Source organism: Malaya genurostris, chromosome 2 (genome assembly GCF_030247185.1).
Source record: "Malaya genurostris strain Urasoe2022 chromosome 2, Malgen_1.1, whole genome shotgun sequence".
NCBI lineage: Eukaryota > Metazoa > Arthropoda > Insecta > Diptera > Culicidae > Malaya > Malaya genurostris.
Genome location: NC_080571.1, coordinates 161155594 through 161161593, shown reverse-complemented (window position 1 = coordinate 161161593; position 6000 = coordinate 161155594).

Genomic DNA, 6000 nt, shown 5'->3' with positions numbered 1-6000 from the left:
TACAAATAAAGTATTACTCAGTAAATAAGTAGATTTTACCCAAATATCGTTTCCAGTGGAAGAACTCAAATTTGAGTAACTTTGGAGTTACTCTAAATTAGAGTTGTTCCACTTTTTCTGTAGATGAGTGAGATCTTACTCATTTTTGAGTAACTATTTTTAAGCGTGTTTTTATTTGAGTGTATGATTTTTCAAATGAAGTGGCCCGTATTCATAAGAAATTGTAGAAAAGGTGAAGTAATTAGAAATTTTCCTACCGATTTGACAGCTCTTGCTGAAAGTATCATCTCTTAACAAGCAGCGCCTCTACATTTCAGTCTTGCGACAATATGCCAATTCCTGAAACCCAGACAAACCCAGATAAATGTTTGAGTATTGGTAGGTTTTTAAAAAAATAACCTGGCAACTCTGTTTACACGCAGAGTTATACACTCAAAAAAGAAATCACGTTAATTCTACTTGAAAACATACATGAATCTCATCCACCCAACTTTTCACATAAATTCTATGGGGTAGATAAATTAATTGTATCGGATTGTTCATATATCATGCATCTTACTCAATAGGTAAATAATATATCACTTGTCCGTTGGATACAACGTTATTTTCATATGTTTTAACAGAAATTCACGTAATAGTTACATGACTTAAACATCTTTATTGAGCATAGGAAAATCACATAATAATTACATGAAATAGTACATGATTGTATAGTATATAAAACTCAGTTAAAACTAACATAAAAAAGGCATTTATTTGCAGATTGCATTTCTAACGGATCGCTTGTTATTTTACATCTATTTACATATTAATGGTTACATCATCAACACTGAAATGAAAATATTATTTATATTCATTAGATTTGTCATATGAATCATATGCAGAATATAATTCATAGAAATTATATGGAAACTTATAATCTTTATTTAATGTGTACGTCAAATCTAAATGGACGTTATCATAATGAAAGCTAAAAAATATCCCATATAATTTATATGGAAATCCGATGAAAGTCGTAAATAGTTGTGTCCTCGATAGTCATCAACTGCTCCAGACCATTTTTTTCAGGAAGTTTCGCATCTCAATGTAATTTTAAATCGCTGACAAGACAGCTCATCCAACTTCGTTCAAGGATATGCGTTAACGGACCATGAAATATATATCCGGTACGTACATTTCATTACTCTATCTGTCTAGTAAGATTCATTGTTTTATTTTCAGTCTCGGGATCTCACTTCTCTTTCGCAAATATCATGAGGTTCCCTTACCGAATGGAATACTAGTATAGCTTGAATCCTCAAAGAAAAGTAGTAGTTGGCAATTATCTGCTATTCGTATGACCTCCATTGAAAGTTATATATATATATATATATATATATATATATATATATATATATATATATATATATATATATATATATATATATATATATATATATATATATATATATATATATATATATAAAATTTTATAAAACTGGTCATATGGTATATATGAACCTATATAAATAAATTCGAAGTGAATATAATATGCGCTTCATAAATTGTTCCAATGTATGTTGTGCGGATATCTAGTAATGGTTATAAGACGCGCCAATAAATTTGACTCAGACTGTAAATTTCATTCGTTATATGGAAATCCTGTAAAAATAACGTGAGAGAAGAGTTTTATGTTTCATAAGATTATCTCATATATTTGACATGATGTTGAACACATCTTGTAACTATGATTGGAAATGCTCGTCGGTGTTGAACAGTCGTTCGCACCGCACGCGTATAGCTCTTGGCTCCTGGAATTTTTTTTCTGGCTACCTAGAGTTTCATTGATTCAAGGCTTCAGTCTTTTTCAAGGCTACCTGAATCACTAACTAAGTGACTAAGTGATAAAAAGAGTGATATTAGAGTGACTAAGTGATACAAAGAGTGATATTAGAGTGACTAAGAAATTAATCAGCCTTTTTTAAGGCTAGCTAGGAGTCTAATCGAAGACTAATTTAGCCTAGTTAATTTAATTTAAAATTTTCATTAATTTCAAAAATGCCTGCGTCCAACCGGAAAGGCAACAAGCCTAAGTCTAAAAATAATTCAATACGGAATAAATCACAATCCGTTATTCAACATTTTTCTAATAACATTCACGATCTTATAGAATCTGAATGTAAAAATAAAAGACAACGGACGGATTTCCCTTCCGTTGATCCTATGCCGTCTAACAATATTTACGAGATTCTTCCTGAATCCGATTGTAGCGACATAGAAGAAAATTCTTCAAAAATTCCCAAAATGGACGCTTGTCGTTCTGGGAAGAAACAACAATCTATGCCACCAGTGACGGTGATGATTTCCGACTTCAAAGCATTCCGTACTGAGCTTTCTACTTTTCTCCCGGAAGTAAAAGTCTCATTTCAAATCGGACGAAGAGGAGAATGTCGAGTCTTGGTTGATGGATTGGAAGATTACGAACGACTTATTCGATATTTGTCCGAGAAACTTCATAAATTTTATTCATATGATATAAAATCAGACAGACCCTTCAAGGCTGTCTTGAAAGGATTATCAAATGATCAAAGTATTGATGAAATTAAAAATGAACTAAAAGAATTGCTTGGTTTTGCCCCTTCCCAAGTAATACTTATGAAAAAAAGAGCGAATTGTACTTCTAAACCACGCTCTGGAATTTCCCATGAACTTTACCTAATACACTTCAATCGAAGTGATGTGAACAATTTGAAAACTTTAGAAAAAGTACGTTTCATTTCCCACATTAAAATTCATTGGGAACATTATAAACGGCATAATCGTATTGCAAACTTAACGCAATGTCGTCGTTGCCAAGGCTTCGGTCATGGAACCAAAAATTGTCATATGGATATACGGTGTTTGAATTGTGGTAAATCGCATTCGGAAGACGTTTGTCCAATGAATGAAACCACTGATAAATTTTCATGTTCAAATTGCAATGGAAATCATAAATCCAATTATTTGAAATGTCCTGTCAGGGAAAAAATTTTAAACGCTCGTTCGCTTCGACAACAAGTCAAATCAACGACCTTAAATTTACAGAACATACCTGAAAATCAAAAAACCGTTACAAATGCCACGCCTAATTCTTTTAAGGCACTGATTTCTTCGGAACAAAAAACAGGTACGCCTGCGAATTCGTCTTCTAACGAAAACAATTTATTGACAGGTAGATCGACCTCGTCATCATCTTCTTCTAATGTCAGTTATGCTGGTATATTAGGTAGAAATCTATCACCTATTTCTTCTAATGTAAATAATCAAAACACAGGACCGCCTTGCAGTTCTTTTTCTAACGAAAACAATTTATTAATAGGTAGACCGGCCAAATCATCTTCTTCTAATGGCAGTCTACCTACAAATATTCCTTCAATGCCATTCGCTTCTTTAAATGAAGTCGATTTAGGCGATATAACTGAAAATAAAATGATCTACCTACAAGATCAACTTTTTCAAATGATCATCCAAATGAATTCGACTTCATCACTTTTTGAAGCATTTCAAATCGGATGGAAATTTACAAATAATATTATAATGAATTTAAAATTTAACAGTGATGTTAAATAATTATTTGAATATTTTAAATTGGAATGCTCGATCTTTGAAATCGAGTGAAGATGAATTTTATAATTTTCTCAAAGTACACAAAATTCATATTGCCGTTGTGACAGAAACTTTTCTTAAACCAAATGTAAAATTGAAAAGTAATCCACATTATGTGGTTCATCGATTTGACAGGTTTACTGGAATGGGTGGTGGAGTTGCCATTTTTGTCCAACGGCAAATTAAACATCGAATTTTACCTCACTAAATTTCTGTTTGAGCTGTTAGTAGAATGTTGTCACTAATAGTACTGTTGTTGTACCGTTGAATTCCACTATGTTATATCACGTCATTACACTCTCACAAAGTCACTATTTTCACAGTCACTATTTTTCCGAAAGTGTATCAAACGTTACAATACAGATACGTATTTCGGAATGCTATTTGCATCCTTCTTCAGTGTATCGGTTTTATAAGTTTATTGAAAGAATGCTGCAATGAAGTTCCTTTTATACAAACTTAAGTAGGTAGAAACGTAAGTAGGTAAACCACAAAATGAAAGGTAAAAACAGGTAACAGAAAACTGGAAGAGTTAAATGTTTTCTATGTTTGTTTTTATCTTGGATATGGGTAGTAACTGGAAAAGCCAAGAAGATCTATTCCCTTGGTCTCGGTTTAATAAAGAGATGGAGTTATTTTTGAAAATTTCTAAACTTTCTGCTGAATTTAATTTCCATGGATTGGAAATTTGTCTTAAGATTTTTATGTCATTAGTAGAGAGTTCATGATCTTCAAAAAAGGCATGTTCTGCTACTTTTGACTTGAAGTGATGTGGTAGTCCCTTTTCCAATTCTTTGGATGCTTTCGCTATTTCTGAGATATGTTCCATGAAACAAATGTCCAGTGTTCTCTTTGTTTGTCCGATGTATATTTTATCGCAATGAGGACACGAGATTTTGTATACCCCAGACTTTTTCAAATTCTCTGTAGGATCTTTTGTAGAACCTAGTAGAGTTTTCAATTGGTAGTTCATACTGCTGAACACTAAATCTAAACCAAATTTTCTTAGTTTTGATTTTAGTGGGTGTGAAATGTTTTGATTGAAGTCCACTGATATTCTTTTAAAATTTTCAGAAGGGGGGGTCAAAGTTGTAAGTGATTGTTTTTTCAACAGTCTTAATTTTTTATCGAAGATGGTTTGAATTGTATGCTCTGGATATCCATTGAACTTTCCAATTTCGAAAATAAAGTTTTTCTCTTTTATCGCAGCATCTTTTCTAAGGGGCAAGGATAGCATTCTGTGAATCATATGTTAAGGCTGATAAGGGAAACAAAGTGGTAATTATGGACAAAGAAGATTATGATAATCTGATAATTAAAAAAAATCAATGACGGCCCTTATAGGAAACAAAGAGCCGACCCCCTTCCAGATATTATTAAAAAAGTAGATAAAACTCTTCATGAATGCAACCCAAACTTCGATATCAATCTCAGTAGTCTCAAAGTTTCTAACCCTTCTTTATCCAAAATAAAAGGACTACCAAAGGTTCATAAACCTGGTAACGAAATAAGGGAAATCATTTCTTCAGTAGGGGCCCCAACTAAAAAAATATCCAAATGGCTAGTAAAAGAATTCCAATCTATGCCAAAAAAATTCTTCAGTAAATTAGTTCCTAACACACAGACATTCGTTACTCAACTTCAGAATTCAGGCGATATCAAAGATGACGAAATGATGGTATCTTTCGATGTAACCGCCTTATTCCCAAGTGTCCCAGTGAAGGACTCAATCAATCTGTTGGAAGATTGGTTACTTCAACAAAATAGTAGTAGTTTATGGAAATGCAAAGTACGGTCTTATCTTACTCTAACCCGGCTTTGTATGGATGTAAATTATTTCAAATTCAGAGGGGAATTTTATAAACAATTACAAGGGGCACCAATGGGCAATCCACTCTCCCCGTTTTTATGTGAATTATTCATGGCAAACCTTGAAGAACTTCTAAATAAGCAGGGATTATTACCTAATCGCTGGTGGAGATACGTAGATGATATATTTTGCATCATCAAACGCAACGATTTATCGAACTTTTTAGAAATAATTAATAATTTACATAAAAATATTAAATTCACCTATGAGGAAGAGAAAGACAACAGTTTACCTTTCTTGGATATTCTTATTGTCCGGGAGGCAAAATCCTTAACTTTCGAAATATATAGGAAGCCAACCAATACGGACCGTGTCATACCAAATACAAGGTGAGATGAAAAAACTGCAACAAAGTAAAACGCCATAATTTTTTCATTTTTTTTTTAAATTTTATTGAATGAAAGCAAAAAATGTCGGAAATAACATCAAATTTGAGAATCGGTTTAGATTTGTTCGAATTGGCCACCTTTGGCACGAACTATGGCCTTCAAACGGCCAATGAAACC